Source organism: Triticum aestivum, chromosome 7A, assembly GCF_018294505.1.
Source record: "Triticum aestivum cultivar Chinese Spring chromosome 7A, IWGSC CS RefSeq v2.1, whole genome shotgun sequence".
Taxonomy (NCBI): Eukaryota; Viridiplantae; Streptophyta; class Magnoliopsida; order Poales; family Poaceae; genus Triticum; species Triticum aestivum.
Window position 1 is genome coordinate 703688331 of NC_057812.1, and position 10994 is coordinate 703699324.

Below are 10994 nucleotides of genomic sequence, written 5' to 3' on the forward strand. Positions count from 1 at the left end.
GGTCGGCTGCTGGAATATCTTCAGCTTCAGGAGCCTCTGTGGGAGCAGGCTCATGAACTGTCAGTCTTCTTTCTGTATTGGGGTGAAGGACAGAGAGGGGTTTAACTGTCAAGGGCTCTGTGAGAGCAGCCCGAGATCTCTTGATCTTGCGCTTCTTTTTGCTGGGGGCAGTAGGAGAGGCTTCAGAGCTCTTCCTTTTTCTGGCTTCAGCCTCTGCAGTTCTTGTCTTCTTTAGCTCTGAAGCTGTTGACCGGCTCTTTGGCTTCGAGCCAGTCGTTGCAGTGGGGAAGACAATTGGAACCGCTTCTTACCGAGGTGCCTCTGGTTCATTCACAGCAGGCTTCTTCTTCTTCTTCGCGGCCATCTTGGGGTCGATGCCAGGACGCCCAAGTGCCTTGCGCTTTTCAGCCTCGTTGTAGGCTTGAACACATTTTTCTGCCAAAGACTTCATCCTTTCACGCGAGCCCTGAGCTTCAGCACGCTTCTTCAGAAAGTTTTCTTTGAGCTCATGCAGCATGATTTTGAAGTTTCTCACTTCCTGCACGCTGAGGCTGGCCATGTGCATCTTGAACTGAGCCTTTTTGTGATCAATTTTCTGCTTCAGCTCAACAATGCGCTGAGCAATGGCCAGTTCTGAAGCAATTGCGCCTTGGAAGGCGACACTGAGGCCAACTGGCAGCTGCAGATCATCGAAGCTTATGTCTGGTGAGTCAAACCATTCATCGATGAAGCTGTGGATGATGGCGACATCAAAGAGAGGCAGATTGTTGAAGATTTCAGCTTCCTCTTTGCTTTTGATAAGCTGCTCTAGAGCGTCATCTCCCAGATCTTCATCGCTTGATAGATCAATGGCTTCGCTGCGCAGAATGGCAGCAGCAGTGAGCTCTTTGCCTGTTTGTTGCTAGGGCTCCTTTTCCTTCTGGGGCTTGGAGACGCGGGAAACGTCTTCAGACTGCACACTGACTTCAGGAGGTGCAGTTTTCAATGGCTTCGCCCTTGAGATTTTTGAGGCAGGGGCCGGCTTTGAAGCTTTTGGTTTCTTCGCCTGCTTTGGCTTCGGCACAGCAGGAGCTTCATCAGTTTCAGAGTCAACTGGAGGGTCATTCACGGCAGCCTCTTGTACTAAGATGTGAGTGATCAGGCCCTCAAGATTGGCAAAAGGACCGATGATATTGGGTTCGGCGTCGCGTGTGCCATCTGCCCTTGGTGAGGAGGGACCAGGGTTGAAGTCTAACCTGAATTTCTTCTTGTTTAGCTTCGCTGACTTTTCGGCAAACTGAAAGTTGCGCTTGAAGAGATTGTCGTCACGACACCAGAGGAGTGACGACGGATGCGCATCATCAGGCTGTGGTCCTCGGACCATGCATGGGTAGAAGCCTTGCGCAATGGCTTCATCTTTGGTTCTGGGTAAGAGGTTCTTGAAACGGATATCCCCCAATGGCCTCTTGATGGCACATTTCTCTGCATACTCCTGAGTGACGAAGCGGTATTTGAACCACTGTTCTGCCCAATAGCGTCGAATCCATTGGGTTCGGGTCTTGCGCTGCCCATAGCTCTCTTCTGGATCTGTTTTGTACATTTCTGCCAAGTCTTCAGGCAGATCTTTGGAAGTTCCCTCACGTCTCTGTCAGCCCCCCTTCCTTGCTGCTGCTTCTGAAGCCATAAACTTTAGCTTGAAAGGCTTCAAAGCTTTCAAAGGCTTCAAAGGCTTTCGTTTTCTGGACCAACAGGAACTGGCTTCAGGAGAGTTTATGTGATGCTGTAGGAATTCTGCAAATGAATGCAGACTATGAGAACCGAAGGATTCTCCCACGGACATGTACCTGTGACAGCATTAAGGTGCGAGGGAAGGGGAAGAGGTCATATGCATTCTCAGAAGGTTTTTGAAGATTAATCAGTTTAGAAGACATTGACCTCATCGTGCGAAGACATTCACTCATAGATAAGAAGTTGGTTCCAGATTTGTACGAACCCACAGATCAGTACAAGTGAGGAATCTAACTACTTTATGAAGCACAAGTGAATATACTAGGCATGTTATGAGATGCAGTGAGAGATCTAACTAGTGTGAAGAGAAACTTCTTATGGTAGAAAGTGACAGAACCATGAGATCAAAAGAGGCTGTAAAAAGAAGTTTTATTTACCACACTGGAACTGCTAGACGGAAGTGAGTTGATGCCGAGCAGTTCAGTCCTCCGTGCCCTAACTTGGCGACGGAAAACACCTACGGTGACGACGGAAAGGACGATGTCCGCGGTCGGCGTGAGGACGGCGTTGGAGAGGTTGCGGCAGCGAAGCGCTTCGTCTCCGGCGTCGTCGAGTGCTAGCGGTGGCGCTAGGGTTCGTGCAAGGGTGGAAGAAGGAGATAATGACTGCGGTAAGTGTGAATTTATAGACTCAGGGGCGGCACTGTGCTATTACGCAGGTGCCCCTGGCGGTTCGCATTTTAGGAACGCGTGGTCAGTTAGCGGAAGTTTGGGGTTTGTTCCACGTCCCACGCATGCCTAAATTGTCGGGTGGTCGTTCCTGCTTCTCCGGATTTTATGTGGAGGAATGAGCATTAAACACGGACTTTATGGTTGTCTCTATATCTTCAGCTGACAAGGACACAGTGAAGACATTCGACAGTTTCAATAGAATGCATATGACTTGGAGAGATAGAACTTGAGATAGAAAGCATAGAGAGATTAGGGTCCGATCACATTCACTTAGTTCAAAAGATTCAACCAAGAAGACATAGCTATAAGTGAATGCTGTAGAGGACAGAACACTAGCATATATATATGTCTATACAAGTAACGTAGTGAAGATGATCATGAAAACATGTTCAAAGCCAGACCAAATGTGAAGACAACCAAATGTGAAGACATTGCAAGGTAACGCCATAAGTGAAACACTTCAAAATAGAAGGTTTGGTGGTGGCGTTACCCACCGTATAGGAAGTATTAGACCCAGACACGGCGCACAATTATCGTGGCGCTCCGAAGTCAAATTCCACATTAATGTATTCACACTTAGAATGTATGTCTTCATTGAATGAAGATATACTTTACTTTGTGTGTTGCACATCTAAGTCATCAATATGCATAAGTGTTAGGATCTGTGCCTGATCACAGGACATTAGAGGATTCCAAGATATTTAGCTCACACCGTAACTTGCAAAATCTCTTCTTATCCAAGGACTTGGTGAAGATATCCGCCAATTGCTCTTCAGTGTTGATGTGTATGATATCAATATCTTCCTTCACAACATGATCTCTGAGAAAGTGATGACGAATTTCAATGTGCTTTGTCTTCGAGTGCTGAACTGGGTTGTTGGCAATCTTGATGGCGCTTTCATTGTCGCAGTAAAGTGGCACTTGCTTCAGATGAATGCCATAGTCCTTGAGTGTTTGCTTCATCCATAGAAGCTGAGCGCAGCAAGATCCAGCAGCAATGTATTCAGATTCAGCAGTGGAGAGAGATACACAGTTCTGCTTCTTTGAAGACCAACATACAAGTGATCGTCCCAGAAAGTGACATGTGCCTGATGTAGACTTGCGATCAACCTTGTCACCAGCATAATCAGCATCCGAAAATCCAACCAAATCAAACTCTGAGCCCTTTGGATACCATAATCCTAGAGTTGGGGTGTGAGCCAAATATCGAAGAATTCGCTTCACAGCTAAGTGATGCGACTCCTTTGGTGCCGCTTGAAATCGAGCACACATGCAAACACTAAGCATAATATCTGGCCTAGATGCACATAAATAAAGCAAAGAACCAATCATGGAGCGGTATACCTTTTGATCGAACTCTTTACCATTGTCGTGAGGACCTAGATGATGTTTGGCTGGCATTGGTGTTGTGAAGCCTTTGCAGTCTTGCATACCGAACTTCTTCAGGCAATCTTTGAGATACTTCTCTTGAGATATGAAGATGCCATTGCGTTGTTCTCGTATTTGAAGGCCAAGGAAGAACTTCAGCTCCCCCATCATGGACATCTGATATTGCTCTTGCATCATATATCCAAACTCTTCACTGTACTTCTGATTGGTGCAGCCGAAGGTAATGTCATCCACATAGATTTGGCACACAAACAGTTCACCATCATATGTCTTCGTGAAGAGAGTGGGATCCAGGGAACCAGGTATGAAGCCTTTGCTCTTTAGGAAGTATTTGAGTGTGTCATACCAGGCCCTAGGGGCTTGTTTGAGGCCATACAATGCCTTGTTGAGCTTGTATACCATGTCAGGATGTTTTGGATTTTCAAAGCCAGGTGGTTGTGCAACATACACTTCTTCTTCAATCTTGCCATTGAGAAAGGCACTTTTCACATCCATTTGATATAGAAGTATGTTATGATCATTTGCATAGGCCAGCAGTATGCGTATGGCTTCAAGCCTAGCCATAGGAGCAAATGTTTCATCGAAGTCAATGCCCTCCACTTGAGTATATCCTTGAGCAACGAGACGAGCTTTATTTCTGACAACTTGACCATGTTCATCTTGTTTGTTGCGGTATATGCATTTAGTGCCTATTATGTTGTGCTTCCGTGGATCAGGACGCTTAACCAGTTCCCATACATTATTCAGCTCAAACTGTTGAAGCTCTTCTTGCATAGCTTGAATCCATTCAGGTTCCATGAAGGCTTCTTCAACTTTCTTGGGTTCTGAAATTGACACGCATGCGAAGTGCCCACAGAAATTTGCTAGCTGAGTTGCCCTTGAACGAGTGAGTGGACCTGGTGCATTGATGCTATCAATTATTCTGTCAATCTGGACTTCATTTGCAACACGAGGATGTACAGGGCGAACACTTTTCTCTTGCTGATCTGCGTTGTTATTGGGAGGAATGTCTTCAGGCTGAGCATTGTCTTCATGTTGATCCGGTGCTGAGATGATAAGTTCTTCTTCAGGATGAGCTTCAGAAGGTATAATCTCTCCAGTTCCCATAAGCTTGATTGATTCACTAGCTGGAACTTCATCTAGCACATTTGGCAGTTGCTCTCTTTGTGAACCATTTGTCTCATCAAACCGCACATCCATTATTTCAACCACTTTGTAATGGAAGAGATTGAAGACTCTGTAGGAGTGTGAATCCTTTCCATATCCTAGCATAAACCCCTCATGTGCTTTTGGTGCAAACTTTGAGGTGTGGTGTGGGTCCTTGATCCAGCACCTTGAGCCAAATACTCTGAAGTAACTGACATTTGGCTTCTTGCCAGTTAGGAGTTCATAAGATGTCTTGTTCAGAAGCTTGTGAAGATAAACACGATTGATTGTATGGCATGCAGTATCAATGGCTTCAGTCCAGAATTTTCTTGGAGTCTTGTATTCATCTAGCATTGTTCTGGCCATCTCAATGAGTGTTCTGTTCTTGCGTTCGATGATGCCATTCTGCTGTGGCGTGTACGGAGCTGAGAATTCATGTGTGATGCCCAAGGTATCAAGATATGTATCAAGGCCAGTGTTCTTGAATTCAGTGCCATTGTCACTTCTGATGTGCTTTATCTTAGCGCCAAAATTGTTCATAGCTCGATTGGCGAAGCGTCTGAAGACATCCTGCACTTCAGTCTTGTAAAGGATTATGTGTACCCAAGTATATCTAGAGTAATCATCAACAATCACGAAGCCATAGAGGCAGGAAGTAGTAGTAAAAGTTGAGTAGTGAGTGGGACCAAAAAGATCCATGTGGAGCAGTTCGAAGGGTTGTGTGGTGGTCATGATTGTCTTCGAATGATGTTTTGCCCTTGTCATCTTCCCTGCTTCACAGGCACCGCATAAGTGATCTTTCTTGAACTTGACGCCCTCGATGCCTATGACATGCTTCTTCTTCGCAAGGGTGTGGAGGTTCCTCATGCCAGCATGCCCAAGCCTCCGATGCCAAAGCCAGCATTCTGAAGCTTTTGCAAGAAGACATACTACAAGTTGTGGCCCTGCTGAGAAATCTACCACGTACAGATCACCTTTCCGATACCCTTCAAACACTAGAGACTTGTCAGATTCCATTAGTACCAGGCAACGATATTTACCAAACATTACGATCATATTCAAATCGCAAAGCATTGAGACAGACATTAAGTTGAAGCCAAGGGATTCAACAAGCATGACTTTATTCATGTGTAGATCCTTTGAGATTGCAACTCTACCTAGACCTAATACCTTACTTTTACCAGTGTCAGCAAATGTGATGTGGCTCTTGTCAGATGGACGTAAAGTTGAGTCCATAAGAAGGCTTCTTTTGCCAGTCATGTGATTTGTACACCCACTGTCAATAATCTATTCTGAAGACTTTGAAGTCGCTGGTGTCGTACCCTACAGTGCAGTTAGGGGGATAGGCTTCACAAAGAGAGTTGTGAAGCATAAACATTTGACGAACCAGTGGGTTATGAAAACTTAGATCCAGATTAGGACTAATAGGGAGAGTAGCATGTGATTCAGGAATGAAGTACATAATGATGCCATTTGGGCATTTTATCTTGCGCCCCACAAGATTTTTATGGTCCCCAGCAATAGCATCAGAAGATTTTGTTTTTGTGTTGGAGACCTTTCCCTGCAAAAGAGAGTTAAGCTTTCTTAACCACCCACATCTTCAATGGTGGCTTAGAAGCTATAAGTCTAAGTGCAGCATCTGAGAATTTTGGCTTTGAAGCCTTAGCAAACAGTCTAGCAGGTGGACAATGATACTCATAAGAATAAGCAGAATAATTTTTGGTCATATGAACATGACGGTTCGAAGAACTGCTCTCATATTCGTATGCCTGAGTATGGTTTCCCTGCAAAACATTTGCATTAGTGTGACTCAGGTGAGTCCTCTGTTTGTATGAAGCCTTTGGACCGTATGAAGCCTTTGGTCTGAGGTTTGTCTTCTTCAAGTGAGGTGTCATGAAGACATTCACAGGAAGATTTTCCAGACACTTTTTCGGAACCCAGATCTTCTTCATAGGCGGTCCATTCTTGCAGTTAGTACCAATGTACCTGGCAAACGCTTCACCATTCTGATTCTTAAACAGTTTATAGTTTGCATCAAAGGATTCATCAATGATAATGGGGTTAGCACAAGTGAAGCCAGATAAATTGGATGGATCTGCTTAAAGTTCCTTTGCAGCAACCCATGTGGTTTTGGGGTACTGCTCAGGTTTCCAGTAAGAGCCATCTGCATTTATTTTCCTCACGAACCCAACACCCTCTTTCCTAGGGTTTCGGTTCAGAATCTGCTTCTTGAGGACATCACATAATGTCTGATGTCCTTTAAGACTTTTGTACATCCCTGTTTCAAGCAATGTCTTCAACCTAGCATTCTCATCAGCAATAGCAGTGGTATCCTCAGCAGAGGGGTTAGTTACCACATCAACAGTTGAAGATATTGGAACAGCAGTAGCAGTGGAACATTCAGCAACAGAAGTAGCATTATCACGCTCAATGCATTTAAGACATGGTGGTTCAAATCCTTCCTGAGCGGGACTGATCTGTTCGGCGCGAAGTGACTCGTTTTCCTTTTGAAGATCTTCATGAGCCGCTCTCAATTTCTCAAGTTCTTGCTTCCTTTGAAGATAATCATAGGAAAGCTTTTCATGAGTTGTTGAGAGAGTATCAAGACGATCTTCAAGTTCCTGATACTTAACGTGAAGGTTTTTTATGTCTTCAATTAAGGATTCAGATCGAGTCATTTCAGCACCCAACAGATCATCGCTTCTGTCTAACAGTTTTTGAATATGTTCCATAGCTTTCTGTTGTTCAGTTGCAATTTTAGCAAGTGTTTTGTAGCTGGGTTTTGAATCACAGTCAGAGTCATCGTCACTAGATGTTTGATAGCGAGTAGTGCGTGTGTTTACCTTGGCACCGCGTGCCATGAAGCAGTAGGTAGGAGTGGAGTCGTTCTTGTCATTTGCGTCGGTGTCGGTGATGCAGTCATTGTCTTTAGTGTTGAAGATGGACTTGGCGACGTATGCTGTAGCCAGACTCGCAATGCCAGAATCAGACTCCTCCTCAGATTCCACCTCTGCCTCCTCAGATGCGGACTCCTCCTCTGAATCCATCTCCTTGCCAACAAACGCACGTGCCTTGCCAGATGAGCTCTTCTTGTGTGATGAAGACTTTGAAGAAGACTTGGAAGAAGACTTTGAGTAATTCTTCTTCTTCTTGTCATCAGAATCATATTCCTTGCTCTTCTTCTTCCTTCTGTTCTCATTGTCCCACTGTGGACACTCAGAGATGAAGTGTCCAGTTTTCTTGCACTTGTGACATCTTTTCTTCTTGTAGTTATGAGCAGAAGCTTCATCATTCCTTGAGCTTGATCGTGAAGATTTTCTGAAGCCTTTCTTCTTAGTGAATTTTTGGAACTTATTCACTAGCATTGCAAGTTCTCTTCCAATGTCTTCAGGATCATCAGAACTGCAGTCAGATTCTTCTTCAGATGAGGAAACAGCTTTTGCCTTCAAGGCACGAGTTCGCCCATAGTTTGGACCATAGATATCTCTTTTCTCAGAAAGCTGAAACTCATGTGTGTTGAGCCTCTCAAGTATGTCAGACGGATCGAGTGTCTTGAAATCAGGACGTTCTTGAATCATCAGGGCCAGGATATCAAACGAACTATCAAGTGATCTCAGCAGCGTTTTGACGATTTCATGTTTGGTGATCTCAGTGGCGCCGAGGGCTTGAAGCTCATTTGTGATGTCAGTGAGCCGGTCAAATGTGTGCTGGACATTCTCATTGTCATTTCGCTTGAAGGGGTTGAAGAGGTTGCGAAGAACACTGATTCTTTGATCTCTCTGGGTTGAGACGCCTTCATTGACTTTGGAGAGCCAGTCCCAGACCAGCTTGGATGTCTTCAAAGCACTCACACGGCCATACTGTCCTTTTGTCAGATGACCACAGATGATATTTTTGGCAGTAGAGTCCAGTTGAGTGAACTTCTTGACATCAGCAGCAGTGACACCTTCTCCAGCCTTGGGAACGCCGTTCTCGACGACATACCATAGGTCGACGTCAATGGCTTCAAGATGCATGCGCATCTTATTCTTCCAGTAGGGATATTCAGTTCCATCAAAGACGGGGCACGCAGCGGAGACTTTGATTATCCCTGCAGTCGACATAGCTAAAACTTCAGGTGGTTAAACCGAATCACACAGAACAAGGGAGCACCTAGCTCTGATATCAATTGAAAGTGCGTTATATCGACTAGAGGGGGGGTGAATAGGCGATTTTTATGAAAGTCTTCAAAATGTGGGAGTTATGAAGACAAACAGCAAAGATTATGCCTATTACTATGCAGCGGAAGTTAGATTACACTAGGCCAGCCATGGTCATGTATTCAATAGAGTGAAAGCACAATGACAAACAACTGCAGTGTAATAAGGATCAGGTAGGAAGAAGTTATGAAGCCAAACAGATCATACATTCACGTTGTGAAGACAAAAGATAAAGCAAGCATGCTATGGCTTCATAATGTGTAACAGTAAGAAAAGGAAGTGAAGATGAAACCAGTGACTCGTTGAAGACAATGATATGTTGGACCAGTTCCAGTTACTGTGACAACTGTACGTCTGGTTGGAGCGGCTAGGTATTTAAACCTTAGGACACACAGTCCCGGACACCCAGTCCTGAACACACAGTCCAGGACACCAAGTCCTCACCGTATTCTCCTTGAGCTAAGGTCACTTAGTCCTCGCCCAATCACTCTGGTAAGTCTTCTAGGTAGACTCCCAAACCTTCACAAACTTCGTTCACTGGCAATCCACAATGTCTCTTGGATGCTCTGAACGCGACGCCTAACCGTCTGGAGGATTCACAGTCCTCAAGTGTAATAAGTCTTCAGATCACACAGACAAGAAGACCTAAGTGATGCCCAATTTGCTCTGGCTCTGGGTGGTTAGGGCTTTTCTCCTCACTAGAAATTTTCTCTCAAAGGCTTCGAGGTGGGTTGCTCTCAAATGACAAAAGCCGTGCACTGAAATCTGAGCAGCCAACCGTTTATGGTTGTGGGGGTGGGCTATTTATAGCCACTTGGCAACCCGACCTGATTTGTCCGAAATGACCCTGGGTCACTAAGGAACTGACACGTGTCTCAGCGGTCAGATTTCGAACTCTCATGGCAACTTTACTTGAGCTACAAGCAAAGCTGACTTGTCCGGCTCTGGACAAGATTCGCTCTCATTGTCTTCGCTCGAAGACATAGGTTTTTGATTTAGGCATCACTTCAATCATTCTGACTGGTTCTCCTGGACCCCACTTAACAGTACGGTGGTTCCTATGACTCAACACAAGAGAAAAAGCACTACGAAAGATCTAAGTCTTCGAGCTCCATAGGCTTCATAACGTGTCTTCTTCTGTCATAGTCTTCAATGTGAATATCTTCATAAACCACCTTTGTCTTCAATGTCTTCATACATTTTTGGGGGTCATCTCTGGTAGTAAAACCGAATCAATGAGGGACTTCTACCTGTGTTTTCCTGCAATTCTCACAAACACATTAGTCCCTCAACTAGGTTTGTCATCAATACTCCAAAACCAACTAGGGGTGGCACTAGATGCACTTACAATCTTCCCCAAGGGAGGGGAGATGATGCAGAGCATCCCATGATCATCCCCATGGGCGCACCTACACCTCCAACGACACCACTTGGACCAATGACACGAGCCCGAGCCAAAGCTATCGAAGATAAGGTGAACTCACTCCTCTCTGAACTTCCACTTTCTATGCATGAGACATGGCTACTACGTAAGTCTGAGGTGTTGTGCATGATTAGGCACCAAGAGGGCCCTCCCGAAGATGCGCATGAAGATGTACAAGTCCCCAAGTCCACGGATGAGGAGAACCAACGGAAGGAGCCAAGAGCATCTCCCAAGTCCCGGACACCCGGCCAAGGCCCCGGACGTTCGGCCCCTCGAGCGTCATCCACTACAGCAGCACAGCCGCCGGAAACTACAGGCCCCGGACATCCGGCCCCGACAGCCCGGACATCCGGCCTCTCCCGAGCCCCCGGACATCCGGCCACCGGCCCGGAAATCCGG